Source organism: Mus musculus, chromosome 8 (assembly GCF_000001635.26).
Source record: "Mus musculus strain C57BL/6J chromosome 8, GRCm38.p6 C57BL/6J".
Lineage (NCBI taxonomy): Eukaryota > Metazoa > Chordata > Mammalia > Rodentia > Muridae > Mus > Mus musculus.
In genome coordinates this window covers 64694392-64711993 of record NC_000074.6, presented here as the reverse complement: position 1 = coordinate 64711993, position 17602 = coordinate 64694392, and positions in this window count along the sequence as shown.

Here is a 17602-nt window from a genome sequence, read left to right as displayed (position 1 = left end):
AAAGGGAGAGAACTAAGCGTTATTTTTCTGGAGGAGGGGACAAAGGACTGCCTCTGGATAGAGAGGAGACAGATGTGGCCCACAGGAAAATGATGGCTTATAAAGATAAGAGAAAAAAACGTGTTAGGGTGAGGTGTTTAATTTTAATTGGCATGCTAATTAGGTGACCAAAAGGGATTTTTGATTGCTGGACTTCAATACTTTGATAGCTGAACCATGGCAGTCAGCCTCTGAAGGAAGAATTGGCCAAATAAGGAGATAGACCTTGGTGACTAATTTTAGAAATGTAATCTAATGATTTTTAGCAAGGCAGAGAAGGGCAAGTCCTGCCAGAGCCATGCTCACCACACTTGGGCTGGCTAGAGTCATTTTAGTCTTTTCTAAGCAGCAGAACCCTGGTGTAGTTCTCTATTCTTTATTTCTTTCTAGGATCTGGTAGCCTCTATTCAACTATGTATTTATGTGATTTCAATTTTTGACACTTTTTATTTGTGAGCGATCCCGCATACACATTTTGTGTGTGTGTGTGTGCATGTGTGTGTGTGTGTGTGTATGTGTGTGTACTTACAGAGATCAGAAGTTGTCAGATTTTCTGAGCTGAGTTAGGCAGTTGTGAGCTGTCTGACATGGGTGCTTAACTGAACTTAGGTCCTCTGCAAGAGTCTCTCATGCTCTTCTTCACCAAGGGGCCTCTTCCCCAGCTCCAAGATCAACTTTTAAACTTCTGCATGTGAGACCTTGTCGTCTTCTATCCGTCCATACTTTCACTTACAACATTGTGATGGTTTGTATATCCTTGGACCAGGGAGTGGCACCATCTGAAGGTGTGGCCTTGTTGGAATAGGTGTGACCTGGTTGGAATGGGTGTGTCACTGTGGGTGTGGGTCTAAGATCCTCACCCTAGTTGCCTGGAAGTCAGTCTTCCACTAGCAGCCTTTGGATGAAGACATAGAACTCTCAGCTCCTCCTGTGCCATGCTTGCCTGGACACTACCATCCTCTCACCTTGATGATAATGGACTCAACCTCTGAACCTGTAAGCCAGCCCCAATTAAATGCTGTTTTTTATAAGACTTGCCTTGGACATGGTGTCTGTTCACAGCAGTAAAACCCTAACTAAGACAAACATCTTCCAACTTCATCTTTGTTGCTGCACCTCATTTTTACGAATGAATACTATCCCATTGTGTCTACATCACAGTTTCTCTATCCCGTCATCTTTGTACACATAGCTGGTACAAATTTTTGTTGATTATTATTATCTTTAAATTATTTTATTGTGTGTCAATTTGATACAAGTCAGGGTCATCTGGGAAGGGGAAACCTCAGCTGAGAAAACTGCCTCCTTAGCTTGGCCTGTAGTCAGTTTTATGGGTCGATTTCTTGATTCATGATCAATATGGGAGGGGACAGCCCACTGTGGGTGATGCCACCCACTCCTCAGCAAATGGCCCTGACTTGTATGAAAAAGACAGCTAAGCAAGCATGAGGGGCAAACCATTAAGTGACATCCCTCCATGGCCTCTCCTTTAGTTTCTGGGTCCAGGTTCCTGCCCTGACTTTTCTCAGTGTTGGATTGTGACTTAGAAATGTAAGCTGAAACAAACTCTGCCTTCCCTAAGTTACTTTTGGTCACTGTGGTTTATCATGGCAATAGAAAACAAACCAGGGCAACCTGGCTTGAGCTTTTTAGGTACTGTTTGGTTCCTCTCTCTCCATGTCAGCCAGCGCTCTGGCTTTCAGTTCCAGCGCTACACCAGGTTATGAACGTGGGCATTCTAGCCTTATTTCAGATCTTAGAGGGAGGACTTGTTTCTTTTATTTTTTCCCCCTGTTGAGGATAATATAAGCTATGAACTTTTCATATATACCATTATTATGGGGTGAACTATTTTCAGTTTAGTTTGCTGAAAGGTTTTTTTTAAAACCATAAATAGCACTGAATTTTGTTAAATTTTTTTCATGAGATGTAGCTCAGATGGGAGGGTGTTGTGTATATATGAAGCCCTGGGTTTGATTCCCCAGCCCATGCAAATCAGGCCTGGTTGTCTTTGTTGGCCCACTTGTTTACAAGTGTTGTATAGTTTTTACATATTTGTGAGATATTCAGGTTTCTTTCTATTTATTTTAGTTACAATCCGTTGTGGTTAGAAAAGTTATGTGGCATGATTTTAATCTTCCTAGATTTACTGAGACTGCTTTAGTGCTAATAAGCAATCAATTCTTGAAAATGTTCCATGTGCACTTGAAAAAAAATGAATATTCTCTTGCTGTTGGATAGGTTTTCTCTCTCTCTCTCTCTCTCTCTCTCTCTCTCTCTCTCTCTCTCTCTCTCTCCTCCCTCCCTCCCCACCCTCCCTCCTCCCCTTCCTCCCTCCTGTGTGTGTGTGTGTGTATGTGTGTGTGTGTGTGTGTCTGTTACTGGGAAACAGGAATTTGTTTTTGTGGGTCTTTAACCTTGTAGATAGGAGAATTTAAAAGCAGCCACAGAAAGGACCATTTCACTGAAGTTTGAAAGAAAAGCAACATAGCAGACAAGCTAAACTTGGTGGCTTCTGGAAGAAGGCAGATGGATTTGAGGAAAAGGTATAGCCATGCCTTGAGTATACCCATGCTAAAACAGGCACATGGAGCACTGACAGTCAGTAAGCAGCTGCATGAAGTGGGGACTTCAGAGAAGCAGGAGAACTTGACTGCTTGACTGTATTTGTCTAGAAGACTAACTCCATTTGAGCCAGCATTCAAGGAACAGAACAAAAGTGGGGCAAAGGACACATTATGCTGTTTTTGTTGGAACTCAGAAAAGCAGACAAGCTTAGGAGTGCTTAGGACATTAATTAATCTGCCAGTAACCATATGAAGGGACATCTGGGGGGGGGGATTAAGTACCTTACTTTATTAAGGCATTAATTATTCTTTCCACCCCTCTAGTGTACTTCAGATGATTCAGCTTCCCTAAGAAACAGGATTCTGGCCAGGTGACTGATGGGTTTAGTTAGATAAATTCTCAACAGAAGAGATAATGGTTACATAATATTTTGGGAACACAGAATGTCAGGTCTCCACTCAGTGCCCTTGGTAGAACTCAGATTCATTCTTTTGACCAGGGTAAAGTATTTTTTCTTTAATGAGTATTCATACAGCCTTGATACCTTTATCCCCCTTTTCAAATTTTAAGAAGAGATAAAGACATTATGAGGAAGGATGCACACACACACACACACACACACACACACACCATTGTGTTGTTCAAATTCACACAGTGTGGTTCAAGTGCCTCTTCTGCATCCATTTTATGTCTGGGTGTTTCATAACCTGTGGGGAGTGGAATGTTGAAATATTCTATTATTGTTGTGTTCCTATCTATTTCTTTTTAGATCTCAAAGTGCTTTCTTTGTTTTGATGCTTGGGCATTGGACTCATGTGTAAATGTCTGTGTGTATATATATTCATAATCATTTCATCTTTCTAAGAATTGTTCCTTTATTATTAAAGTATTATTTTAATGGCTCATTAGATGGAGATATTGAATTTTAGTCATAATATGTTTCCTTACCCCTCATCCTCCCAAAGAAACTATTCTTCTCATCAAGTTCCCATCCTACATTCATGACTTTCTCTATCTTTCTTTTCTTCCTTCTTTATTTTTTTTTTAATTCCCCCCCCCCTTCTTTATTTCTTTATGACTGAGTTTAATTTGGGTTGCTTGCATGAGCACCTTTACTAGAGATGGAAAACTTGTTGCTGGTCACACCACTAAAAGAAATGACATCTTCATTCTCCAGCAACCAATGGCTCCTAGGGGAGTGTTGAAGTTCGTCAAAAGACCCTCAGTCACAAAGACCACAGAGACCACCACTGCTGCAAACTGCATGAGGATTTTTATTATTCCAACGTGTTGCCCCCCACCCCCCTCAGCACGCAGGCCAGAGGAGAGACCCAGAACAAAGAAAGAACACGCTTTTTTTTTTTTTTTTGGTTTTCCGAGACAGGGTTTCTCTGTGTAGCCCTGGGTGTCCTGGAACTCACTCTGTAGACCAGGCTGGCCTCGAACTCAGAAATCCGCCTGCCTCTGCCTCCCAAGTGCTGGGATCAAAGGCCTGTGCCACCATGCTCAGCAAGTACACACTTTTTATACCTTTGTAAGGGGCAGATTTGAGCAACAGGATAGCTGTCTTATTCTAATTGGTGTAGCAAGTAACCTTTTCAGGCATTGGCTGGTTTGCATAGTGACTACCTCTGGCCTAGTGACTCACTTTGCTTGCCCCCATCATGGGTTATTATGATTTGGTCAGAAAAGCAATAGTACATTTTGAACTTATGGGTCAGCTATTAACATCACAGGAAATTCTAGCAAGGTCAGGGCAGTTTGTGGTTTTTTTTTTTTTTCTCAGAATTCAGTGTGGGGTAGGGATAGGAGAATTCTTCTGAAACCTGTTATTTTTGTTATGGTTATTTCTCTGAGAACAGCTAATATTTTGGCAGCTGTAGACTTAATCATTTTGACTGCTAAAACTATGTTTTTACATTTGTTTCGTCAGCCAGCTTCCTCATCTGGCTCTGCACTTTGCCTGTTAGTACAGTTTGGAGAGTCCTTTTCGAAGGGGGTAAGATACTGGGTGGTCTTGAATTCATTTTGGATATTACAGGCGGAGCCGTACCCATGGTGATCTGTTGACAGGCCTGATCTTGTTCAGGCCTTGTGCAGGAAGCACAGCTGCTGTGAGTTCACAGCCCAGCTCCCCATCCTGTGCACCTATATTCTTTCCACACATGTTTCTATATTCCCTGAGCCTTGGAGGGGATGATATCACTGATCCCTCAACAGCCCCACTCAGCAGTCACTTATTCTTGATACCTTCACCAGTTATGGACCTCTATGTTAATTAACTCTTGCCCACTACCAAGAAAAGCTTCTCTTATTAGACGTCTAGAAAAGGACAATAACCTTAAAAGCTGTTGAGGATGGACTTCTCCACAGAGCAGCTTGGAACCCTACATCCCTCTTTCCTACACCTGAGAGAAAAACAACCACTGTCGGTCTTCTGGTTAAAAGAATGAAGTACTTCTGATACATTCGCCTCTGTTTCAAAGACTGCAGCATTGTCTATTCCTTTAATAGTTACTTCAGCTAGGCCTAGCAACTATCTAGCCAGGAGCTCCCTCCACCTAAGGGAGTTGATTTACTTGAAGGCATGCTAAGACGATGGAAGGAATAATTATTTTCTTAACGAAGATAATATATTTATGTTTTCCAGAAGGCCCCTTTCCACGCAGCCACTTATAATGCTTCCGCCAAGCAGCCTGATGGCTTTCATGAGTTCTTACTCCAAGAGTAACCCTGCCCACTTCCCTACCCACTCCGCCCCTCCCACCCCCTCCCCCATTTTGGTAGTGGTTAAAAGCCTGAACATACTTTACTGATGCTTCAGGCTCCCTCACTCTTTCCCCTCCCCTTTTACCATGAATGGCTTTGCCAACCTCCATTGCTAAGCATGCTGGCTTTCTTGGACTATCACAACAGCAGAAACAAAAAGCCTGACTTTCTCTCTTCCTCTGGTTCATCTCCCTCCTTTCATCAGATTCCAAGACTGACAGCTTTCCCGACCTTCTTGCTTCCCTCTCAAACTCTGATAAAAATGATTATGTGTTTCTTTCTGAGCCCACTTTTAACATATTTTATTGGGTGCTGGATGGGTAAGTGGGTCCCCTGCCACTGATCGGCCATTGTGTACCATGTGGTCTCTCTCAGGATTCAGGATTCTGAAGGGGGGAGCAGGACCTCAGAAAGTTGGCGGTGGTGAGTACCGGATGTATGAAAGACCCGGGAGACTGAGGAGAGGAAATAGCAGAGCGAGCTTATATAGGTCTAGTCCGGATCGTGGAGGACAGGGGAAGAGGTCTCCCAATCTGTCCAATCATATCACCTAAATTAGCAGACTGACAGTCACATAATTTCTGAAAGTCAGTTGTTTGGCAGGGAAACAAGCCTAACTGGTTTTATCCTGACATGACGTGGCCTTTGTTTCTAAGGAGTTGAGTAAGCCAAAGTCTGATTTGGGTTGGGAGCGGCCCTACTCCGGGGTATTCTTTGATAGCTATCCAGGGTACAGGCAGCGCTCTAATGTCCCTCATCAGTCTTAGGAACCTACATCGAGCGATCAGCTGTTCAGAGCACTGTCTGCTCTTCCAGAGGACCTGGTTTCAATTCCCAACATCTACTTAGAGCTCACAGGCAACTATAACTCTATTCCCAAGGGTATCTGATGCCCTTTGCTTGCCTCCCTGGGCATCAGGCACACATATGGTGTACAGACATATGTACAAACAAAACACTCATACACATTAAACAAATAAAAATTTCTTTTATTAATGTGGCTAAAATCCTTCAGATGAAACCCTAATTTCATGGTTACACTCTGACAAAGGCTGAGAGCAGAGCTAACCTATGGCTATAAACAGAAGTGTTTAGAAGGCAGTCCATTTAGCAAAACATCAGTAGTCATTCAGTATGTCTCTTAGCAGAGGATGGTATTGTGGTACTATTGTATAAAAATATATATCTCTTATAGACAGCATAGTCCATTCACTCTCTCCCTTCCTTCCTTTCTTTTTTTCTTTCTTTCCATCAATCTAATCCATTTACATTTGATTTAGTCTCTGTTAAGAGACTCTGTGACCAAGGCAACTATGTTATAAGAGAAAGCATGTAATTGGTAACTCACTTACAGTTTCAGAGGTTTAGTCTATTATCATCATGGTGGGGAGCATGCTGGCACAGGCAGATACTGGAGCAGCAGCTGAGAGCTATGTCCTGATCTATAGACAGAAAGACTCTAGGGTTAGCATGGGCTTCAGAAATCACAAAGTACACTCCCAGTGACATGCTACCTCCAACAAGGCCACACCTCTTAATCCTTCCAATCCACTCAAATAGTGCTACTCCCTGGTAACTAAGCATGAAAATACATGAGCTTGTGGAGGCCAATCTTATTCAAACCATGACAGCATTTTATTTGAATGGTTAATGGGCAAGGATTTCTTTACTACTTGTCTTCTGCTCCCTGTAGTTTATCTGCTCCTCTTTCTCCTACTGTCCTTTGTTGGTCTTTATAATTATACGATTATTTCCCTTTTGCTCTTAGTTTATCTATTGTGGGTCTTTGTTTTTATGGTTCCTATGAGACCTACAGCATCATAAAAACATAATAGATTAATTTAAGTTGATATATATACATATATATCACACATATACACACACACACACACACATATATACACACACACATAGACACATTCATACAGATATAGTGAGACTCACTATGGAGACTAGGCTGGCCTCAAAACTCACAGAGATCTATTGCATCTGTCTCTAGAGTGCTGGGATTAAAGGCATTAGCCGCCTTTCTTATCCTCTTTATCTTTGGTTTTTGATAGCAGGATTAATGTATCCAGTGAAAACTTCTTATGATTCATCCTATTTGGAATCTTTTCAGTGTTGTTAATTAGATGTGTATTCCCCTAGAGTTGAAAAAATTTCAGCCACTATTTCTTTTTGAAAAGTCTTTTCTGGTGCTGGAGAGATGGATCAGTGGCTAAGAACACATACTGTTTTTGTAGTGGACCCAGGTTCAGTTCCCATCACTCACATTGGCAATCTCAGAACCACCTGGAATTCCAGCTTCAGAAGGGCCTGCTATGATACCTTTGGGTGTTTTCAGGCCCCTGTACTCACATGCACATACCCACATGCAGACATATACATACGGTTGAAAATAATTAAAGACAATAAATCTTTGGGGGCTGGAGAGATCGACTACAACTGTGTGTAACTCCAGCCCCTGAGGACCCAGTGCCCTCTTCTTGTCCCTACAGGTACCTGAATAAATGTGGCACACACTCTCATGTGTACACACATATATAACAATAAAAGGAAATCTTGCAAGACAAGGTGGTGCATGCCTTTAATCCTAGCACCCAGCCAGCAGAGGCAAACAGATTTCTGTGACTTCAATATCAGCCTGGCCTATAGGACAAATTCCAGGACAGCCAGAACTAAACAGAGAGAACCTGTCCCAAACAAAACAAAACAAAACAAAACACCCCTTTCACCCTCTTCCTTTTTTTTTTTAATTTTTTTTTATTTTTGGACTCCCACAACAGTTATTTTGGTTTGCAAAATGAATCTAACAACTTCTTTAGACTATAGCATCCTCTTTTCTTTTCATTTGGATGGGATATGTTCAAATAAACATTCTTTGAGCTCACAAATTCTTCTGTTTGATCAAATTTATTATTAAACTCTTCTGATAAGTTTTTGGTCAAGTTACTACTGTACTATTTCACTCAGGATTTGTTTGTTTCTTTTAAATTATTTGTGTCATTTCATTTATGTATTGTTTTCTTGGATTTGTTTCTCTTAGAAGTTACCAAACTTCAGCAGACTTTGGGTGCAAACTCTGCAGCCAGCCCCACAACAACCAGAGGCAGCTCCACTCCCAGGTGCTTTAACATGCTCTGCATCAGAGGATAAGGGATCCCAGGAGCTTGGTCACACCAGGATCTCAAGGTCCCAAAGGCAGCTTGACTTGAAGGGGCTCGAACACATCCAGGATCTCAGGATCACATGATCTCAGAATCACAGAGACAGCTTGACTCTGTAGGAATTCTGATACAACCAGGATCACAGGAAGGATAGGCTCCAGTCAGACATAGCCAGAGAAGTTACCACTAGAGATAACCAGTTGGTGGGAGGCAAGTGTAAGAACATAAGCAATAGAAACCAAGGTTACTTGGCATCATCAGAACCCATTTCTCCCACCATAGCAAGTCCTGGATACACCAACACACCAGAAAAGCAAGATTCAGATCTAAAATCACTTTTCATGATAACAAAATAGAGGACATTAAGAAGGACATAAATAACTCCTGTAAAGACATACAGGAGAACACAGGTAAACAGCTAGAAGCCCTTGAAGAGAAAACACAAAAATCCCTTAAAGAGTTACAGGAAAACACAATCAAACAGGCGAAGGAAAGGAACAAAACCATCCAGGATCTAAAAATGGAACTAGAAACAATAAAGAAATCACAAAGGGAGACAACTCTGGAGTTAGAAAACCTAGGAAAGAGATCAGGAGTCATAGATGCAAGCATCACTAATGGAATACAAGAGGTCGAAGAGAGAATCTCAGGTGCAGAAGATACCACATAAAACATTATATAGCAGTGAAAGAAAACGCAAAAGGCAAAAAGTTCCTAACCCAAAATATCCAGGAAATCCAGGACACAATGAGAAGACCAAACCTAAGGATAATAGGTGTAGAAGAGAGTGAAAATTCCCAACTTAAAGGGCCAGTAAATATCTTCAACAAAATTATAGGAGAAAAATTTCCTAACCTAAAGAAAGAGATGCCTATGAACAAGAAGCCTACAGAACTCCAAATAGACTAGACCAGAAAAGAAATTCATTCTGTCACATAATGATCAAAACACCAAATGCACTAAACAAAGAAAGAATTTCAAAGCAATAAGGGAAAAAGGTCAAGTAACATAAAAAGGCAGACCTATCAGAATTATACCAGACTTCTCGCCAGAGACTATGAAAGCTAGAAGATCCTGAGCAGATGTCATACAGACCCTAAAAGAACACAAATGCCAGCCCAGGCTGCTATAACCAGCAAAACTCTCAATCACCATAGGCGAAGAAAACAAGATATTCCATGACAAAACCAAATTTAAACAATATCTTTCCACAAATCCAGCCCTACAAAGGATAATAGATGGAAAACACCAACACAAGGAGTGAAACTACACCCTAGAAGAAGCAAGAAAGTAATTTTTCAACAAACCCACACAAACATAATTCTACCTCTAACAAGGAAATTAAGAGGAAGTAACAATCACTTTTCCTTAATATCTCTTAATATTAAAATTAATATTACCAACATATCCTAATCAATTGAAGTTTAAAAATATGAGCAATTAGAAATTTGTCGACTGTCAGCCAGTGGTCTCTCTAATTTGGTAATGGGAGAAATAGGTCCAATATTGTACAATCCGTATACACTTTCTGCTTGCTTCTACATGACAGGGTCTTGATATGTGCCACATATTGGTCTTGAAATCATGTTTCTATCTCAGCCTCTCTATTAGTAGGATTGTTTATTTGATGTTTTTACACTATACTATGGTTTTCAGAACAGCTTACATATTTCAAAATTACTTATACAGCCAAAAGAAATGTAGACAATTAATATGGGAGGTGGCTTGTAAGAGAACAACAAAGACTGAGACTGAAGGCTTTGCTTGATATTTATCATTATTGTATAAATTTTGAAGAATAGGACTTTATAAGTCACTCTTATTCTGAGATGAATGCTTTTCAAAATCGTCACAGCCAAGGAACCAGAATCTTACCCTCACCTAACGTCTGTGCCATCCTCCAAGCAGAAACATTCTTCACTGAAACTGTTGATGAATGACTTCATGGATAGACCATCTTAATACTCACACCATATCTTAAATGAATGTAACCTGTTCCCTGTGGACTGAGAATGAAGACAATCACTCAAGTCAAACAGCTTTGACCATAGTGGGAAATATGTATCCAAATAATCGTGACTACAATTCATTCCTTGGCACAGCAGAACTGTCGACTCTTAGCTTAGTTACTGTGGGGGTAAAATCTTTTGGTGATGTGAGGGACATTGAAGTACGGTCTTATTACAGTGAACTCCAATGTCCAAAAACTGTTCTTATTTTGTGTTTGTACCACAGTAAGAGTCAAGATTTTAAGCTCTACTAAAAACAAAACAAACAAACAAAAAGATTTTTATCTATTTATGTTCGTTAAAAAATTAATAGTGATATATTATTTTGAAATATCAAACAGTTAATATATTTGGAATTATTTAAAATTATATTGAGAAAAATGTATGTATTTTCAGTATTGCTGTAGACAAACATCTACATAAAACTGTTCAATTGATTGTTGTTTTATATCAAACAACTTTTATAATACTCATTTTTATTGTTACAATATTTTTAAAAATTTTAAAGAATATGAAAAAAATCCAGTAAATTACCAAACTTCATTCACATCAGCACTTACAATTCTATGTCAAAAAGCTTACAGTTTTCCATTTGTGTAGGGTTAGTTAGTGAAAATTTAATCTCATTCTTTTAAATTTGTCTTGTTTCCTTGGCTCTTTAAACAGGTGGTAGATTGCTTACCTAGCCCTGAACTCAATCCCCAGAACTGTGTGTGTGTGTCATTAAAATATCTACTGCTGGAAGAGAAATAACTATGAGAAGCAAGAAGGAAATTCAGTTCAACATAACTTAGCCAGCCAGTGCTGATTTAAGCTTCTAGAGTCTAACCGTAAGCTGTTTATTTTTGGCATATTTAAGCACAGCACAACTTTACATAAGGACTTCATTGTGACAATTATCACAACAGAGCTTACTACACATAACTACACTGAAACTCTTTATAAAGTATAAGTCTTTTGCAAAGTAACTGTGACCTTTTCCACAAGAATGGGTTCTATTGACTGAGAAACAGTGCCCAAGATTCTGGGGGACTCGGGTGAGTTCTGGCTTTACTCAGTAGCAAAGATCACCAGGCTGTTAACAGCATCCACTCTAGCTAGGCTTCTGGGTGGAAAATAGATGTAAACCCCTTCTACTGAAGAGAGAAGCCTGAAAGTTTAACATTCCTAGTTTCTCTAATTCTGGTTTTGACCGTGAGGATCCCCTGCTCTTCTGCACAGCATCATGGTGTGTATGCCTGGTATCAAGATATACAAGTATCTCAGAAAGTAGAGGCAGGAGTTCATGGCCATTTCCAGCCATATAGAGGAGTTGAGGCTAATCTGGGGTATTTAATGAGACCCTGTCGATAAAAACATCCCTTTGAAGGAGCAATCTCCTCTCTGGAACTACAAGGCTTGCTTTGACTAAGAAAGAACTTCAGAAGTCAGCCATGGTAAAAATATGATTCTGGGCGTTTATTCTTACCTACATATATTTTTTAAAGATGTATTTATTTATTATGTGAATATACTGTAGCTATCTTCAGACACTCCAGAAGAGGGCATCAGATCTCATATTACGGATGGTTGTGAGCCACCATGTTGTTGCTGGGATTTGAACTCAGGACCTTCAGAAGAGCAGTCAGTGCTCCTAACCGCTGAGCCATCTCTCCAGCCCCCTACCTATATTTTATTTGTTATTTGTTGTTTATTTGTTTTTGTTTTCTCTTTGGTTAAAGTAATTTATTTCTTGTTCACTCTGGGGTCTGATTAGAAGAGTTTTGTTAGTGCTTTAAAAGAGATGATATAGGAAGCAGAGCTCTACAAGAAGTGAGATAGGAACCAGTACCTTAAGGAACCCCCCATGGAAGACTAGGGCATCACAGCCACGATCCCCTTCTGCTCTCTTGGAGAACAAGCCTCGATTCCGCATCTTCTTCAGATGTTACAGAATCTTTCAAGACATAGGAAGATGCTCACTTCCTCTAATTTTCCTGGGCATCTGCTTTGTACCTTTTCTGATACCACTTTGTGTGAGGCAAGACAGGAGCTGCCTTCCTGCCCCTGAATATTTCACCCTCTTTGCATCCCAGGGAGAAATTGTAATGTTTCAGGAGTCTAAACTTTGAGGGTTTGTTTGGGGTCAGAAATATTAAGTTGGTCAAGCTCTTGTCTGTTTCAATGTGGCTAACCTTGACTTCATGCTTGCCTGGGGTTTGTTAGCCTCTTAACTCCCTGCTAGACTGGTAATGTAGTTGAATATGTGTTTCTGTGGGAAAATAGGACATAGGGGTTCTTATTCTGCCTTCTTACTGACAACACTATAACAGATGTCAGAGATGGAGTCCTTGGAAGCTGGGCTGAAAGATTCACACCAAATCCTAATTGCATGGTTAGTTGTTGGTGGTGCTCAGTTATTCACTGACTGTGTCACTGACTGTGGGACAGAGGGTGTCAGTTGTTTTCAGAGCGTCCTCTGGAGACTTCATGTCATGGTTCGAATATCAAGTTTCCTACAAAAGAAGGCTTGGCCTCTGGTGTATGCAGGCTGTGTGTGTGGGTGTCTTTAAAGTATTGGATAATGAGAATGCTAATGTCATGAGCAGACTACTCTAATGATGACTTCACAGCTTGGTGGGTATAGGAAGTGGGTTCTAGTTGTAAGGAATGGGTTGAGTCCTTGGTGCCTTGCTTCTCTCTGCTTCTTGGCCACCTTAGATGGACAGCTTTCCTTCAGCACACTTGCCCACCATCATGTTGCTGCCCTGCCCCAGACCAAAGCAACAGATGCGGATGACCTAGTACCATATCCCTGAAATGGTGAGTCAAATGTACATAGTTTTTTCTTTCAAATTGTTAATCTCAGGTATTTTGTTACAGTGATGAGCAACTGATTACATATCTCAGTTTTGTTTTGTTGTTGTTTTTTTTCCAGTGTGGAGCCCTCTAAAACATGGAGGGAATTCCTCCAGAATAAGTGAGATATGAGCACACACATGGGGGTGAGGACGGGAGGGGAGGGAGACAAATGTGCTGCAAGCTGCAGTCTTCTTGTAATCATCTTGGAAGATGTATGCCATCGTGTCTTTTTGCAGTTCTTGAGAGCTAACTCTGGGCTTTATGTATGCTGGATAAATAATTAACCACTGAGCTAAATCTTCAATGCTAACTCTCATCATTTCTGCTTTATTATGTTCGTTTGAGTGAGTTACTAAGGTCTGCCTACATTCCGATAGAAGGAAATGAAGCCTTGTCTCTTTGAATGGAGCAGAATATGGAATCTGTGCCCATCACTGTTCTGCACAGTCGTTTGCTCTAGTGTATTTTTTTTAAAGCAGGGTTTTTGATAATTTCATATTGATGATTTCAGATTTGCCACAGTGGAAATATTTACATTATGCAGCACAGCAAAAGCTCCGAAATCAAGTTGTTTCCCACCAGATAACTATTAATCCGTCCCCAGCACACAGCTGGACAGATGTAGAGCTACGTGCTCACAGAACTTCTGCAGGATAGATAAATAGTAAACAGGCAAGAAGAGAATAAAAGCTGCACACATAGAAAGAAATAGTTTCTGTACTTGATGAGAATAGATGGGAGGCTGAAAGTAGGGGTTGTGAGAATTTAAATGTGTGACAACAGACATCTAGAGGTGACATCACAAAGCAACACTGTCACTTTCAACTTCCTGTTTGTACAGATATTTTAAAATAGGGTCTGCGGGTTGAATTTAACTATGGGTATGCAAATGCATTAAAAACTTGGCATGCGAGATATTTTAGAATTCTACAGCCACGATGAAAAAGTGCATATGTGTAGCTACAGAGGACTAATGCCTGCCCTAGAAGAATGGATGCAGCTGACCCACGTGTAAAATAACCCAGAAATTATTTTATAAACACAGATGAAATGTTAATTTCTTTGGGTCAATGCCTTAGTCTACGTTTTGTGTTATCTCTCAGGTTTGTGGGAAATTATTTCAAACAGAAACCTTCCAGGACCATAGGAGTTTGGATTTGAAATAGACCTTAGCAAATGTTAACACATGCATCCTTATTTCTTCGAGCTTGTGTTGTGGTTGGAAGAGAAATGCCTCCGTAGTCTCAAGCCTTTGGACACTTGGTCCCCAGGAGGTGGCTCTGTCTGGGAGGGCTATGGAACCTTTGGGAAGTAGAACCTTGCCAGGGGACGTATGGCAGTGTGAGGGAGGTTTGAAAGCTCATAGTTTTGCCTCTCTTCTGGTTTTCTTTCTGCTTCTTGCATGTGGACGAACATGTGATGTCTCAGCTCCCTGCTCTGACCACCTCAGCTATCTGCAGTGTGCCTCCTCTGCTATGACGGACTCTCACTGTGGAACAGTAAGGTGGAATAAACTTTCTTCTGTAAATCTTTTCTGGACATACTATTGCATTACAGTAACAAGAAAATGAAATAATACAACATATTTGGCAGTCAAATATTAAAATTAGAAACCTCTGCCCTGCCTTGTTTGTATTTGACAGGGTCTCATGTAACCCAGGTTGGTTTCAAACTTGTTATAATATAGACTAGGCTGTAGCTCCCAGTTCTCCTGCCTTCACTCTTAAGTGCTGGAGTTACAGGCACTTGCTACCATACTTGGTTGGTTTCCTGGTTAAAATGAAGAACATTTAAAAAATTCTTTTAAAAAAAGACTTAAAAATTTTTTTATGTGTGTGTCTGCTATGTGGGTGCAAGTGCCCAAGGTAGGCAGGAGAGAATGTCACATTCCCTGGAGCTGAAGTGATAAGTGATCATATGCTGCTTGACATAGATGCTGGGAAACAAACTCAAGTCCTCTGGAGGAATAGGAAACACCCTTACCCTCTGTGCCAACTCTCCAGCCCCCCAAACCAGGAATGACTATTCTTAATGCCTGAAACCCACCCCAGACTCTGTGAATCATGAAAGCTTGAAAATACCTGTGTATAAAACATATTTTATTAATTTTCTGACATTTTCAAATAATGATTTAAGATTATTATTGTTATTATTGTTGTTGTTATTATTGTATACCTGTCCTGCCTACATGTATGTCTGTACATCATGTACCTGTCTGGTACTGGCAGAGACCAGAAGAGATCTCCTTAGACTATTCTTACAGACAATTGTGAGCAAGCCTGTGGATGCTAGGCATTGACCTGGGTTCTCTGGAAGAGCAACACGCCCTTAACTGGTGAACTAATGGTCCAGGTTCTCTTATACTCAAATACTAGAGGATGGATAGTCGAACCAACTTTTTTTCCTTTTACAGGTTAGGGCCGCAAACATCTAAGATGTCAAAGAACTTTTCAAGTAATAGTACATAGCTAGTATAATCCAACGTTTTTTCCTTTAAAGTAAAAAACAAAATAGAAAGTACCTCATGACCCTTAAAGGTGACATTTTAAAAGAATAGTCAGCCATGGAACAAGTTAGGACTTCAATGAGAGAGTATTGTTTGTGTGTGCAGTTACTAGTCAATATGCCCCAACCCAGCCACAAATTAGTGAGGTTGACTTAAATTACTAACATGAAATTCTTAACTCTATATTTTTGAAGTCATTGGTTTTAGCCGCTCTGTTTTCTTTTCTCTGGTTTCCCAAGGTTACTCTTTTGGAAATGCTTTTAGAAACCTAATTGTAACTCTGGATTCAGACTTCTGAACTAAGTAATCAAACACAGGCTGGTTAGAGTGGAAAGCATTGGGGTTTTTTTGTTGGTGTTTTTCATAAAGCTCTGTCTACTTTAAGGAGGAAGTTGGATGATGGCTGCCTCCCACCCCCCAAAAAAACCCCACCCCTCCCCAAATCTGTGGTAGCTTGTTAAAGCAGCACCTAACTATATTACAAGCTAGCACTTGGGAGGTTTGAGATAAGAGATCAGGAGTTACAGAGACAAAGTTTGGAGTTGAGACAAAAGGATGGACCATCTAGAGACTGCCATACCCGGGGATCCATCCCATAATCAGCCTCCAAACGCTGACACCATTGCATACACCAGTAAGATTTTGCTGAAAGGACCCTGATATAGCTGTCTCTTGTGAGGCTATGCCAGTGCCTGGCAAACAGAAGTGGATGCTCACAGTCAGCTATTGGATGGAACACAGGGCCCCCAAAGGAGGAGCTAGAGAAAGTACTCAAGAAGCTAAAGGGGCCTGCAACACTATAGGTGGAAAAACAATATAAACTAACCAGTGCCCTCAGAGCTTGTGTCTCTAGCTGCATATGTAGCAGAAGATGGCCTAGTCGGCCATCATTGGGAAGAGAGGCCCCTTGGTATTGCAAACTTTATATGCCCCAGTACAGAGGAACACCAGGGCCAAGAAGTGGAAGTGGGTGGGTAGGGAAGTGGGGGGAAGGGTATGGGGGACTTTTGGGATAGCATTTGAAGTGTAAATGAAGAAAATACCTAATAAAAATATATTTAAAAAAAGAGACCAGGAGTTCAAGGCTAGTCTCAGATACATAGTGAGTTTGACGTCAGCCGAGGCTACATGAGACCCTGTCTTAAGAAAAGCATCTGTGCTGCTGTGGGAGATGTAGACACACTGATTCCAGGCTAACCTCTCTGCCAGCACCTTGGCAGCCTGTCTATTTATACACCTTGATTTACTTGCTTGAGGGAGAGTCACACTATTTAGCTCAGGCTTGCCTCAAGTTCAAGATCTTCCTGCTTCAGGTGCTTGAATGCTGGGACTACAGGTGTGTACTACCATGACTTGATTTGTGCTCCTTTAAAATTGTATTTAGATGTGTGTATGTCCCCCCCAATTATTACTGTATATGTAGGGTGTCCAAGGAGGCCAGATATCAGATCCCTTGGAGCTGGAGATGCAGACAGCTGTGATCCTCTGGTTCTGAGTGTTGGAATTGAACTCAGGTACTCTGCAAGAGTATTATGTGTTCTTTACTGTGAAGCCATTTCTCCAGCCCCCGAGACAGTAATACTTATTTTATTTGTGAAATTCTCAAGATGAGCTGGATGCCTACAGTTGCTCCCCTTTTTGGTCTACGTTTGTTCCTGAATGTGTGACAGACAATTTTTGCCTGCCTTCTTCACTCAGTGCTG